Consider the following 15,379-nt stretch of genomic DNA (forward strand, 5'->3'; position numbering starts at 1 on the left):
TTTTTTTAAAAAATATAAATTTATTTAATTGGAGATTAATTACTTTACAATACTGTATTGGTTTTGCCATACATCAACATGAATCCGCCACAGGTACACACGTGTTCCCCATCCTGAACCCCCCTCCCTCCTCCCTCCCCGTACCATCCCTCTTGGGTTGTCTCAGTACATCTTAACAGCACATCTTGCAGAACTTTCCTTTCGGTACCTCTCTCCTGCCTCCTTTTCAATGATGGGTGTTATTCTGTGGATTTGCTTGCTCACAGTTCCATCCCCTCATCAGCCCTTCTACGCGATGATCAATCATACGGAGCCGACTTCCTTCCACCCTGACTGCTCTGAGGGACCTGCTGCCTTCCAGCACTGGCTCACCTCTAGTTCCTTCTGCCAGACTCCCATCAAGCCCCTGAAAAGACAGGCAGCTCTTCTGCTCGTTCCAGCCTCCCACCAGGTAAGAAATGGCAGAAGAAATAGCAGCCCCTGGGATGGCTGGTCCAGGACAAAGGGGGCCTTAGGAGAGTGATTGTGAGGCCACAGGGAGAAGACGCTGCTGGAAACAGGGAAGGCCTGACTTGAAAAGCTAGACCAGTCCGTGTAGGGGAAGGTGAGGCTGGGCCTGTCCTAATCAGTCCCAGAAGGAAAATCAGAGTGGGAATTCCCTGTTGGCCTCTTGATCACGTGTCTAACTCACTGATGAGCGCTCTGGGGCCAGGCAGTGTCAGGCGCTGTCCCCTGAGACAGCTTTGTCCCTGGCTAAGACTAAGAGCTAAGCACCTCCTGTGTCCCTGTTAGCATGTGTCCCAATTCACGTTTATGTCCAGCCGTGGCTATCATTTATTAAAAAAACAAAGACTATAGCCTCCAGTCCCATCACTTTAAGGCAAATAGGTTGAGAAAAAGTGGAAGCCGTGACAGACCTTATTTTCTTAGGCTCCAAAATCACTGCAGATGGTGACCACAGCCATGAAATTACAAGACTCTTGCTCCTTGGAAGGAAAGCTATGACAAACCTAGACAGCATATCAAAAAGCAGAGACATCACTTTGCCGACAAAGGTCTGTATAGTCAAAGTCACGGTTTTTCCAGTAGTCGTGAATGGATGTGAGGGTTGGTCCATTAAAAAAAAAAAATGAAGAAGAAGGCTGAGTGCCAAAGAATTGATGCTTTCGAACTGTGGTGCTGGAGAAGACTCTTGAGAGTCCCTTGGACTACAAGGAGGACAAACAAGTCAATCCTAAAGGAGATCAACCCTGAATATTCATTGGAAAGATTGCTAAAGCTGAAGTTCCAGTACTCTGGCCACCTGATGTGAAGAGCCAGCTCATTGAAAAAGACCCTGATGCTGGGAAAGATTGAGGGCAGGAGGAGAAGGGGGTGACAGAGGGTGAGATGGTTGGATGGCATCACCGACTCAAGGGACATGAATCTGAGCAAACTGTAGGAGACAGTGACGGACAGGGGAGCTTGGCAGGCTGTAGTCCATGGGGTTGCAAAGAGTGAAGACACAACTTAGTGACGAACAACAACAATAACAACTATCATTTATGAAGCCCTTACCAGGTTTCAGGCAAAAGATGCAATGCTCTCTGTAGAATATCTCACTCAATCATCTCAACAAGGCAGTACTGCAATTGTGCCCATTTTACAGGTAAGAGAAAGTAAGGCTTAAACCCAGGGCTTTCTCATTTCATCTTCATGAAACTCTAGATGAGTTGGGGAAGTGTCCACTCCTGTTCTGAGTACATCCAGTGTTCTGTTGGTTTCTCCTCCTGACTGGGGCTGCAGCAAGGTTCTGATCCCACACCGGGGTCTCCTCCGTGAGGGCCAGTTTTTGTACCACAGCAGTGCCAGAGCCTTGAAGCTCTGCCCATCACTCAGTAGGACAGGAGCACTGGGCACAGGACGACAAGGACGTCAGGTTTTCCGTCTGCCCACCTTTCAGTGGGCTGTTTAAAGTGTTACCCTAGAGTCTAGAGGCAAAATGACAATACTTGCAAGCCAGGGCTTCTCAGAGGCAGCTGCCTGGCACTGCCCGCCTGCCTCTGAGGACTCCACAGACCTTACCCAATATACAGGTTCCCAAGCCTGACCTGCAAGATTAGACACCTGGCAGGGAGCACCTGAGTATATGCATTTTAAACTATCACCTTGCCAACCTCTGACCCTGTTCAAGAACCACGCAAACTGTCATCTCACAGACTGCAGTGTGCACTCATGGTATATTGGCTGAAACAGTTTTCTTGACACTTATGCCTTACCTGACAACATATAAAAATCAGGAGTATCACAGGAAAAAGCAAACAGACTTCCGCTTCTTGCAAAGATCTGGTAGTACCGAACCCGCCTTCCCTTACTGCGCACCCTGGAGGTGCCCCCAGGCCTGCCCCTTCCCTTGCTTCCATGGACACTGGGAGTTTGTGACCCCTGGCCAAAGGAGATAGCAGTGCTTGTATCTGTCAGTGCCAACGCCAGGCACCAGGGCATGACAGCAAGGCCAAAGCTGGTGCAACTTCCTCCCTGGTTGTAGGCCTGCCTTTGTCCCGCTTTGCAGAGCTCACATGGAAGGCATCAGTTCACCTCTCCCCACCTCTCTTCTCTCTCTCCTTTGGCAGCAGCTGCCAGATGTATTTTCAGAATGATCCAAACATGACATGTACCCCCTGCTCCAGGTAGATACCATCCCTGACATATAAGATCAGTGTTTCTAAAAGCAAAGTTCACGGACCGCCGCAACAGATCCTCCTGGGAAGACATCCAAAATGCTGATGCCTGGGCTTCACCTTAGACCTGGGGGATCAGCATCTCTGGGGTCGGGCCTGAGAATCTACATTTTCAATGTGATACCCCTCCCCCCCCAGGTGATTTTGATGCATTGCATGGCTTTAAGACCTGCAGCCATCTAGAGGGAGGAGAGTGAATATAGCTTTAACTGGGTCCTGGGTCCAATCGGCCTCCTGGGTCTTTAGCCTCCTTGAAGGAAAAGAGTCCTTTCCCCAGCCCCGAGCCTCCACCACAAACCCAGCTCCCCGCCCCCAGGGCATCAGGCCCCCAGGGCTCATCTCTCTATCAGATCCCATCTCCTGTCACTTTCAGAACCAGTTCATTATTCCTTTATTATTCTTGTTCTCCAGCTTATCATTATTAATAATCATTCTAGACAGGCCAGGGTGCTGACAACTCCCCCTTTGTCCATTCTTTCTGTCTGTTTTAATCCTGCCTGCTTATCGGGCATTAACCTGATCTTTTCCCTGTTTAATTAAGCCACGTTGGGCAGCCCACTCCTGCCCACGTGGAAATGGGCATGATCAGTTCTCCTGATAGGCAGGGGACAGATGGGCTTGGTGGCCTGGACATTCCACTTTTCCAGAGGGGCCTGAGGGCAGGGGCACACGTCCCAGACAGGGCCACATTGGATCTGGAAGGCTAGGGAGGCATGGCTGGTTGATGACCAATACTCATCAAAAAGCAGTGCCTCTCAGAACGAACTTATGGTTGCCAGGGGCAAGGATGAGGGGAAGAGGTAGTTAGGGAGTTTGGGATGGACATGTACTCCCTGTTTTATTTAAACTGGATAACCAACAACCCTACTGTATAGCATAGGGAACTCTGCTCATATGTGGCAGCCTGGAAGGGCGGGGAGTCTGGGGGAAAAAGAATACATGTATCTATCTGTATGGCTGAGTTCCTTTGCTGTTCACCTGAAACTGGCAAAACATTGTTGATTGAATATGTTATTCTTGTTATTTAATCGCTAAGTCATGCCCGACTGTCTTGCGACCCCATGGACTGTGGCCCACCAGGCTCCTGACCGGCTATGCTTCAATATAAAATAAAAAGGTTGTTTTTCTGTTGTTTTTTTTTTTAGAGCAGTGCTTCTCAAACCTTTTAAAGCACTTCAAATCAGTGCTTCTCAAATCCACCTGCAATGCAGGAGACCCCTGTTCGAGTCCTGGGTCGGGAAGATCCGCTGGAGGAGGGACAGGCTACCCACTCCAGTATTCATGTGCTTCCCTTGTGGCTTAGCTGGTAAAGAATCCGCCTGCAATGTGGGAGACCTGGGTAGGGAAACCCCCCCCGGAGAAGGGAAAGGCTACCCACTCCAGTATTCTGGCCTGGAGAATCCCATGGACTGTATAGTCTATGGGGTCACAAAGAATCGGACACGACTGAATGACTTTCACATTTGCTTTTCTCAAACCTTTTCCTCAGAATCACCAGGCGGTCCTGTTGAAAAGCAGACTCCTGGACCCCATCAGGGATTCTAATTTGGTAGGCAGCCATTAATCTGAATTCCTCCTAGTAAGCTCCCACGTGGAGCTGTTGCGGCAGGTGTCAGGACCACACTTTCAAGCAACCCCGCGCGAGAGGGCTGACCTCAGCTGAGTGACAGACGCTGGCCAGGCCCAAGTGAGCCTTGATGGGCACGGACTGATGCGGAAGAGACTGGAGCAAGCGGAAATTCCTGCAGTGAGCCTTGATGGGCACCCACTGACGCAGAAGAGACTGGAGCAGGCGGAGATTCCTGCAGTTCCCAGATGTGAGGTGGGGAGGCCTGAGCTGCGGGGAGTTTGGACTGAAAGGAAAGGGAAGAACATGGATTCGACACCTGACCTGGAGCGGCAGCAGGGGCTCAGTTGCAGAAGGGGCAGTGAAGGAGAGACGTGAAGATTCCTCCATGATTTTGAGTAACTGGCAGCACCGTGGAACTTGACAGAAATAAGTACAAAGGGAACACGTGAGAGTGAGGTGGGGATATGCCGAGGTCAAGACAAGCTACCGAGCTTGCAGGGCCTAGTGAAAAGTGAAAATGCGAGGCCTATTATTCAAAAATTTAGAATGTCAAAATGAGGACCACAGAGCATTAGCTCCAGTGTTGGGACCTTTCTAAAGTGCAGGGCTGATAAGACAGATAACTAATGTGAACCTACTGTAGAGCCCAAGGAACTCTACTCAAGTGCCCTGTGGTGACCCACATGGAAGGAAACCCAAAAGAGAGGGGATATGTGTACACACAGAGTCGATTCACTTTGCTGCACAGCAGAAACTGACACAGCATTGCAGAACAACTGTTCGCCAATAAAAACACTAAAAATAGAGTGCAGAGCTCCGTGGCACCACATGACCACACGCCAGGAAGCCGCCCTGTCTGAGGTTCCTCACAGCAGCATCATAGCCACACAGAGCCGCCGCCATCTTGGAGCCTGTCAGTCACTGCGTCTCTTCAGTGATGGGAACGTCCACCCCTGATGCCACAGAGACGAAATGAGAGGTCACGGGGCCCAAGAATCACAACTGAGCCCATGAGAACTTAGTCTTATGAAGAGAAAGGCCCAACTAGGAAAACACGCTAGGGTCATAATACCTCAAAGAAGTTGCTCGTAAGACACAGGGAAGGGTACCATGGCCAGTGTTTATGCAAAGTCACCTCCTTGAGAACTTGAGTTCTGCGGATGCCTTTACCCTTTCCAGGCATTGCACAGAGTCCTTTGCTGTATTACTTTATCCTTGCGACTGCCCCATAAAGTGTATATTATTGTCTGTCTCTTACAGATGAGGAAACTGAGGTGGAGCGAGGTATCACTTGCCTAGGGAGGGAGGAAGCCAGCTGCTGGAGCCTGAGTGTGTATCTGGGGCTGGGAGTGGCTCAGTGCAAACAACCAGAGGACTAGGGGGCTGATGCCGGGTGCGGGTGCGGTGGCAGGGGGCGGGGGGTGGGGGGTGGGACTGCCAGGGGACAGAACCACGCACCTGCCTGGGTGTCACAGGGAAATGCATAGATACCCAAGTGCCCACCAGAGATGGAAGGATTTAGAGCAATTAAAATGTTTTGCCTGGGAGCTGTTTGGAGCCTTTTTTTTCTTTTTTTTTTTGAACTGAGAGTTTTCTGACTTCAAGGTGTTAACAGGCTCTCTAAATGGTTTTGTTTTTTAATTGCAGCAAATGACTGTGGAGCCATTAGATTTTTGCCTCTCTGCAATTGTTTCTGAGCCTTTTCAGTCCTCCTCCTTCTATTTATTCTGTTTAATTCAGTCAGGTAGCTCCGGGGCAATGGAGATCAATACTCCTCTTTGATAGAAAAAGAGTCAGGTTTGAAACCTAGAGATAAAACTGACACATTTTGTATAAATTTAATTAAAAATGCACCTTCAGTGGCTTGTTGCAGGCACAAAGCCGAGTGTCTCTCTCTCCGACTCCCTCACTCTCCCCCTCTCTTTCTCCCTCTCTTCCTTTGCCTGTCTCCCTCTCTTCCCTTTCTTGTTCCTAACAGGGAGATCTCTAAATCTGCCTCACCGCAGCCCCTTTTCACGGTTTTGGACTTGAAACTTCCGTGCTGAGGGACGCCGAGGCAATGGGGTGAAATGGGAAGCTGATCAGCCTAGCCTCCTTTTCCCACAGTAGGCTGGGAGCGAGATTCTGCTGGGAGAGGACTGGGGAGCCCCGGACCCCAAGATGGGTTTGCTTTTCTTTTTAAAAACCTTTTTTTTTTTTGTACGGTGACCTGCAGACTCAGAGGCTCCCTCAGTCTAGAGCCGGCAGCCCCTACTCCTGCGTCTCTGTCTCTGTGTCTGTGTCTCTCTCCCTCTCTCTAGATGGTTTTGACCTGCCTGCCATTGCAGCTACTGGCCCCTCCCTGGGCCCCCATGGGACCCTGAGAGAGCGGGGAAGGTGTAGAAGGCCCCAGCCTTCAGTACCCGTCTCCAGCAACCCCGAGGCCACAGCACCCATTTGTCTTGTGTTTTACAATCCACCCCTTCACCTCCTTCTCGCTGGCTCTCCCCCTATCGCTCTCTCAATCCCATTTGGCTCTCCTCATTTTTCACTTGAGTGGGTTTCCTATCCCCGACTTGGCTCTGGCCTCACTCTGCTCAACACCAATAAAACACACTCAACACAGGTGGAACAAGGTGCCCGAGCTCGCGTGACAGATGGCTCACCAGCCATCTAAGCGCAGCTATAAATCGGCCCTCCCATGGCTGGGCAGGCCCGGTCCCGGCAGCCGGGCAGTGGGGATGGGAGGCCAGCGGCCCCCAGGCCTTCCCAGGATCACAGGCGTCTGGGAGGGGGCAGTGTGGCAGGTGGGAGGGCAGGGACCCCTGACATGTTTACACCTGTGGCTTTGGCTGGAGCCACTCAGACTTCCACTGGTTTTGGGCCAGAGCTCCACTGGCACTCTGCACGCTTCCATGTGCCAGGCATCATGCTGAGGCTCGCCATCATATTGGCTTTAATCCTCCCCAAAACTCTACGAGGTGCAGTTACCATGACCGTCCCTATCTGTCACAGGTGAAAACCCTGATGTTGGTCTAGCAAGGTCACAGAGCTTGCCCAAGGTCATCCGGCTTGTAAATGGCAAGCCGGGAGGGCGGACTTCCGGGACTCAGGGCTCTTCAGAGACCACGACTCAGGAATCAGGACTCTTCATCACCGTGTCCTGTGTGCGTGGCCCAGGGCTTGGCATGTCCAGGAGCAAGATGTAATCCTCCTCCAGGGTTTCTGATGTCGTGCTGGGGGCACTGTGGGTCCTGCTGGAAGATAATGGATTCACAACTGGTTTCCTTCTCTGTTTTGTGAGGGTCCTCCTGCCGGCACCACCAGCCCTGAACATGGGAGCTGTGTTGCATCTTCACCCCAGAACCAATGATGAGAGGTGGGGAAGCGTCCTCCATCCGGGAGAAGTGAGGTTGCCGTCAGCACAGAGGAGCACAGGGAGCATTAGGGGAAGCCCCCAGGAGGGCTGCTCCAGCCCCTTCTCCTTCCTGCCCAGGGAGCCACTGGGGCTTGTGGGTCTGTAACCTCACCCCCAGGGCATCAGTACTGCAGGGATGCGACTTGTTTCAGCCAGTCTCCTCTTTGGCTCTCAGTTCAGTTCAGTTCAGTTCAGTCGCTCAGTCGTGTCCGACTCTCTGCAACCCCATGAATCGCAGCACGCCAGGCCTCCCTGTCCATCACCAGCTCCTGGAGGTCACTCAGACTCACGTCCATCGAGTCAGTGATGCCATCCAGCCATCTCATCCTCTGTCGTCCCCTTCTCCTCCTGCCCCCAATCCCTCCCAGCATCAGAGTCTTTTCCAATGAGTCAACTCTTCGCATGAGGTGGCCAAAGTACTGGAGTTTCAGCTTTAGCATCATTCCTTCCAAAAAACACTCAGGGCTTATCTTCAGAATGGACTGGTTGGCTCTCCTTGCAGTCCAAGGGACTCTCAAGAGTCTTCTCCAACACCACAGTTCAAAAGCATCAATTCTTGGGCGCTCAGCCTTCTTCACAGTCCAACTCTCACATTCATACGTGACCACTGGAAAAACCATAGCCTTGACTAGACGGACCTTATTCGGCAAAGTAATGTCTCTGCTTTTGAATATGCTATCTAGGTTGGTCATAACTTTTCTTCCAAGGAGTAAGCATCTTTTAATTTCATGGCTGCAGTCACCATCTGCAGTGATTTTGGAGCCTAAAAAAATAAAGTCTGACACTGTTTCCACTGTTTCCCCATCTATTTCCCATGAAGTGATGGGACCAGATGCCATGATCTTCGTTTTCTGAATGTTGAGCTTTAAGCCAACTTTTTCACTCTCCTCTTTCACTCTCATCAAGAGGCTTTTTAGTTCCTCTTCACTTTCTGCCATAAGGGTGGTGTCATCTGCATGTCTGAGATTATTTGGCTTTAGGTGCCTTTAATTGCCGCAAATGCAAGTTCAGACGGGAGAGGCAGGCATCCCCCATCTGAGCCGCCGGACCTTCCTCTCTCCACCTCCTTCGTCGCTGGCCGATCACAAACACCGTGCGCTTTGTGTCTAAAATAGCCGAGATAATTGAAACGGAATTCGGAATCAGGGCCCTGCAGGCAGCACTTGTTGAAAGAAGAAATAAAGATCGCGTGGGTCACGTCTTTTGTAATTTGCGTTTAATAATCGTACCAGAAGGTGCCGGCCGCACGGGGAGAGGCGGCGCGTGAGCCAGCTCCCAGCCCCCCCAGTCGCCCTCCCTCCACGCCCCCGGGGCCCGGAGCCGGGGAAAGCTCAGGAAGGAAGCTCACAAGTTGGAAAAAGTTTTCTCCACGGGGCAGTGGCGGGAGAGAAGGCACGGCTTGGGGCGGGCCTGAGAGGCTGGGGTGAAGGCCGAGGCAATGTGCTGGGTGCCCTCTCTTCCCACCCTGCTGCACCCTCTGCCCGCTGGAGGGCGAGGTGGGCGGAGCTCAGGGGAGCCATGGAGTGGTTTTGAACCGGCTGCAGTGGGACTCTCTTTGGATCAAAAACTCAGGTCTTCAGGTCTGGGCTGCTACTCGGTTTTGCCCAGCCACACGTGGAGCTGGGGTAGGTGCTGCCCTTCAAGGGGCGGATGCAGCCTCCAGGCTGTGGCTCTGCATGCGTCAAGAGTGCCTGTCCTCTGGGAGCCCGACAACCCATTAGTCCCTGGAATCACAGACAGTCATGTTGGTCTGTTGAAGCCACGGTCTCCGGAAACAAACTCACTCAGGAGGACAATGCAGATATTGGAGTGCAGTTTATTACACCGGCGGGCCCAAGGCAGAGTCTGCTCTTAGCCAAGGACCCTGACCAGTTTTGGTGAAAACCTTATATACCCTAAGTGTATGTGCCCAAACCCACCTCCCCAAGTTCCCTGAAACTAGTCCGAACAAAGGAAAAGAAAGATACAATCAAAGTTAACCCATGATTCATATGCCTTAAGCCTAGGTAGTTAACAGTGGACAATTATTAATAGGCCTGTGGTTATACCCCAATAAGCATAATAGAATTTATTATTCCATTCAGTTACATAGATAATTAGGGTATTCTTTTAGGCAACGGAGAGTCTAGGTTCAAGCCCTGGGGCTCTTCTATCCAGAGGGTATGGTTTTCCAGCTGGTATGTCATTTCCATAGATACTGGGCATATAGCTCAAAGTCCGCAGTCTGGCCCAAGGTGGAGTCCTGCTTTCAAGGTGGAGCCTGTTCTGTCTGTTTCCTCCTTCAGGTCCTCAGGGAATGTGCCACTTCTACACAGATATGACCCACTTTCCTACCCATCTCACATGCTGTTCATTCATATCTCCACCGCCACCTCCAAAAACATTTACCCCATGCCCTTTCCTGTCTGCAAGAACCTGAGGGCTGGGGAGCTCAAGGGCTCCCCCACTGCCCACATCATCATGGGCTGGGGGAGGCTTTGAGGAGCTCAGGCTTGGAGGTGGAGAGACAGTGTTCTGAGCTGAACTGAGGCCTCGAAAAATTCCTATGTTGGGGTCCTGACCCCCAGTACTGCAGATTGGAACTGTGTGTAAAGATGGGGGTCTTTGAGAGGCAGTTAAGGTAATGGGAAGTCCAATAAGGGGACCCTAAGGCCAAATGACTGGTGTTCCTAGAAGAAGAGGGAGAGATAGCAGGGATGCTCATGCAGAGGAAGGCCACGTGAGGTCACAGGGTGGCCATCTGCAAGCCAGGGAGGGATGGCTTAGGGGAAACCAATCCTGTCAGCACCTTGATCTTGGACATCCAGCCTTCTGAACTGTGAGAAAGTAAATTCTGGTTGCTTAAGCCAGCCAGTCAGTGTGGCAGTTTGGTCAGGCAGCCCTAGCAAGCTAACACAGAGGGTTAGATGCAGGGGGAACCTTGCCTGTGATGCTCCTCGCCCTGGGTCCCCTCCCTCCCTGGCCCAGACATACATAATGTGGGCTTGAAAGTACCAAAGACGGAAACGCTAGCCGCTTCCCTTTCCCGGTGGGGCAGAATCTAGATGACACGCGACTGCCAGAAGGGGCTGTGCATGCCAGCCTTTGCCCAGGTCCTTCCTCCGAGGCTCAGTGCTGCCCACTCTCAGGCCCTGGGGATGGGATGCTTATAGATCTGTGAGGTCCAGCTGCCATCCCTTGCTTCTGCTCTTAGCCCTCATCCCTTTTTGTCATTCCTCAGAAAATATTATCCCATGTTGGTGACACAAGGGCGTTTGCAGAAGCCAGATTCCTGGTATAACTAGAACCACCCATCAGTAAAATTCCAGAGCAAAGAGCTGTTTAAAAAAAAAAAAAAGGAGGCACGAATGAAGAGCTTTCCAAGGTCTGAATGTCTGATATGAGCAATGTGCATGAATACTTCCAAGGACCCTGACACAACGGGCACGCCCCTCTCAGGGAAGGCCTGTGGCCACAGGGTCCATGGTGGCCAGCGGAGCACGCTCTGACCCTGGGCTTTCTGTGACACACAGCTTGGACCTTCAGAGGAGCAGGCACTGGGCAGCTGAGGTGACCCAGGGCTGGGGGTGGAGGAAGAGGTGGCAGCAAAGAATGGAAAGGGACCAGCCGTGTCCTCAACTTTTCAGCTTGGAAGGGCTTTGGGGGGATAAATCGTGGACCTGCTGACATTCCGGAGGACCGGCTCTGCTGCCAAGACCTGACTGTATGCTCTCGAATCTTCTCATTTTAGTCCAACCTGGTGAGGGTGGGTTGATGGTGGAATCTCCATTGTACCTAGGAGGTATCAGGTTCAGGGAAGTTACGTGCTTGCTCGTGATGTCACAGCTGAGAATGGCAGACCTGCCATTCAAACCCAGGACTCCTGGACTCCTAGTCTCCCCATCCAGGCTCTTCCAGAGCAAGAGCTGGCAAACTGCCACCTGCCACCCAGTTTCATGTGGCCTGTGAACTAAGAAAGGTTTTTGCATTTTTAAATGGTTAGGGGAAAATGAAAAGAAAAAAAAAATACTTAAGGACAAGTGAAAATGGTATAAATTCAACTTCCTAATATTCGCAGTTTTATTGGAAGACAGCCGCACCCATCTGTTTACATACTGCCTGCAGCTTTCGCCCTTCACTGGCAAAGTTTGTTGGTTGTGACACAGACCATATGGTCTTCAAAGCCTCAAGTATTTACTTTCTGAGCCTTTACAGGAATGGGCTTCCCAGGTGGCGCAACGGGTAAGGAATCTGCCTGCCAGTGCAGGAGATGGAAGAGACATGGGTTCGATCCCTGGGTTGGGAAAATCCCCTGGGAGAAGGAAATGGCAACCACTCCAGTAGGCTTGCCTGGAGAATCCATGGACAGAGGAGCCTGATGGGTTATGGTCCCTGGAGTCGCAAAGAGTCAGACACGACTGAAGTGACTTAGCATGAGCACGACCAGTATTCCTGCCTGGGAAATCCCATGGACAGAGGAGCCTGATGGGCTATAGTCCATGGGGTCACAGAGAGTGGGACATGCATATATCACAGATATATTTGCCAGCTTCTGTTGTAGAGTCATGTGACTTGGGAGACGAAAGAAATTTTAGAAACTATAGTCAAAAATCTTGACGCTCTCTTATTCTATCCACCCATTTTCCAAATAAGCAGCACAATGCCTATTGCATCTGAGCAGCTGTTCCAGGCTGTCCACAGCTGTTCCAGGCTGCCCTCGGGCGCAGGTCTCCCACTGTCAGGAAGCCGGGCTCACAGCCACCTATACCCTGGAAAGAAGGGCCCTGCTCCATTGTCTGTGCCTGATGCTTTCCTGGGGCTCCTTAGGCACTAAGTTAGCTGTGTCCCCAGGCTCAGGACCTTAAAGCCTCTGAGCACCAACTTCTGGGGTCCAGGTGTGACCATCACCTGGCTGATGAGGAGGAGCACATGGTGAAACTTGGGGTACACTTGGGGCAACAGTGTTGACCCGACCCCATGCAGGGTTGGGTCAAGTCCTGGCTCTATAACTGTGTCTTTGGGAAAATTATTTCGACACTCTGTGCCTCCGTTTCCTCACTTGGAAAATGGAGGAAATAATAGTATTTCCCCTATGGAGTTGTATGAAAATTAAATGAATCAGTGCCTATAAAAGGCTTGGAATGGGGACTTCCCTGATGGTCCAGGGGTTAAGAATCCACCTGCCAATGCAGAGGACATGGGTTTGATCCCTGGTCTGGGAAAGTTCCACCTGCTGCGGAGCAACTGAGGCCACGCACCTGGAGCCCAAGCTCTGCAACAAGAAAACACACCACAGTGAGAAGCCCACGCACCGCAGCAAAGAGTAGCCCTTGCTCACCACAGCCCGAGAAAGCCCGCTCCCCGCAGCTAGAGAAAGCCCTCGCGCCGCAACAAAGACACAGTGCAGTCGAAAGTAAATACATTAAAAATTTTTAACAAGTGCTTGGAATGGTGCTTGGCACATTGTGTTGTGCTGAGTGATGGTGGGGCTGGCGGTGATTAGCAGCCCTGTTCCAGCCAGCTCACCCTGCCAGCCCTACTAGGCATTGTTGTTGTTCAGTCGCTCAGTTGTGTCCGACTCTTTGTGACCCCACAGACTACAGCACGCCAGGCTTCCCTGTCCTTCACAATCTCCTGGAGTTTGCTCAAACTCCAACCATCTCGTCTTCTGTCTCCCCTTTCTCCTCCTGCCCTCAGTCTTTCCCAGCAACAAGAAAAGACACTGCAATGAGAAGCCCATTCTCCCCCAAACCGCCTTTTTCATCCAGGCCTCCATATAACATTGAGCAGAGTTCTCTGTGCTATATATACAGTAGGTCTTTGTTGGTTAAACATTTTAAATATCACAGTATGTACTCATCTTTTTGTGTTATTCTTGATACATTTTTGCAGGTCTCAAGTATTTTATGACATATATATATATATTTAATGTAGGCAAGGCTGATTTTGCAAAATCCAGTAGAATTTTGGAGGCTGTAAAATGTACCAAGAAGCCCCATGGATGGATGAATAGGCACAGACGCATTGGGTGGACAGTGTGCTCTCGTGGTCTGTGGGCATGCCTCTGACGCTCTGTCCCTTCCTCCCTGCCCACTGGTATACATCCCCAGTCCCTCTCCTGGCATCTTCGCCTGTGCCTAGCAGCCCTTCCCCATCTGCTGGCTGTGTCGTTCCTTGCCTGGCCATGTGTTCTCTCTGGGCTGGGGAGGCGGCAGAGGCTCTGGCCCCCCTCCCTGGTGAGGCAGAGGGGCTTTGGAACATGTGTTTCTGGGAGGCAGACACCAGCTGGCTGGGGAGACATTTGCATATTCAACAGAGCCCCCCAGAGCCAAACCAGGATTGTGAAGAGGAGGCTGTGGCAGGACAGAGGGAGAAGGAAGGCTCTGGTCAGCTAGGGGTCAGGCAGAACAGATTTCAGATTGGAGAGACAGATGGTTAAAGCAGAAAAAAGGGGGAAGGAGCAAATCCCAACTCATACACAGAGAGGCATTCGAGACCCCTGAAATATCTTGCGTCTTCACAGGGCTTTGTGGGTTTTGAAGCATTTTCATCTCTTTTATTTGACTCCTCATTGCTGTCTCGCAAAAGAGGTATTACCGTCATCCCCATTTTACAGATGAGGAAACTGAGGCTCAGAAAAGTTAGACCCCTGGTTCCAGACCACAGGCCCAGTCCTCGGGGAGTCTTGGAATTCCTGGTCTTCCTCCATCACAGAGCTAACTGAATTTGCCATCTCCACTTGCTCATCTTACATTCTTCTCCAGTGGCGTTTCTGACCCCTCCACCACATTGAAGCTGTTCTTCTCTAGATCAACAGCGACCCCTCTTGATACCAAATTATGGTCACTTCTCTGTGTTCAATTCACTTGGCCTCTCCACAGCATATTACACAGGTACCACTGACTTCACTCTTCTTTCTGAGACAGCCTCCTTCTTGGTTGCCATAATAACACAGGCTCCAGTTTCCCTCCCGCTTTCTTGGCTGCTCCCTCTCTGTTCCTTGTTCTCTGCTCCGCCTCCTAAGGTTGGAGGGCTCCTGTTGGCACTCTTCTCTTTCTTTCCTCTCTCTCGACTTGAACCTGAGCCACCTAGTGCAGCCCTGCCACTGTAAGTATCACCCATGTCTGAGGCTGTCACGTCTATTTCTGCAGCGTTGCCCTTGCCTCAGGCTGCCTTGCATGGTGGTCAAGAGGACAGACTCTGCAGTCAGACTGCCTGGAATTGGGTCTCAACTTAGCCATTTATTAGACTTCCCTGGTGGCTCAGATGGTAAAGCATCTGCCTACAATTCAGGAGACCTGGGTTCAATCCCTGGGTCAGGAAGATCCCCTGGAGAAGGAAATGGCACCCCACTCCAGTACTATTGCCTGGAAAATCCCATGGACGGAGGAGCCTGGTAGGCTACACTCCATGGGGTTGCAAAGATTCAGACATGACTGAGTGACTTTACTTTTCACTTTAGCCATTTATTAGTTATGAGACCTTGGGCGACCTTTGTGTGTGTCGGGCTTTGAAAAGGCAGTGATGAAGTCCTTTATCCTGCAGGGCGATTGTGAGAATTAAATGAAATGTAAATGTCTTAGAACATTGCCTGACACTTAATAATAAGTGCTTGATAAAAGGCAAGACATTGTTACTTGGCATCTCTTCCTTCAACAGGCCAAGCATCTTCCCACTCCAGAGCCTTTGCACTAGCCCATCCCTCTATCCAGA

Source organism: Budorcas taxicolor, chromosome 10 (genome assembly GCF_023091745.1).
Source record: "Budorcas taxicolor isolate Tak-1 chromosome 10, Takin1.1, whole genome shotgun sequence".
In the NCBI taxonomy this organism is placed as follows: domain Eukaryota; kingdom Metazoa; phylum Chordata; class Mammalia; order Artiodactyla; family Bovidae; genus Budorcas; species Budorcas taxicolor.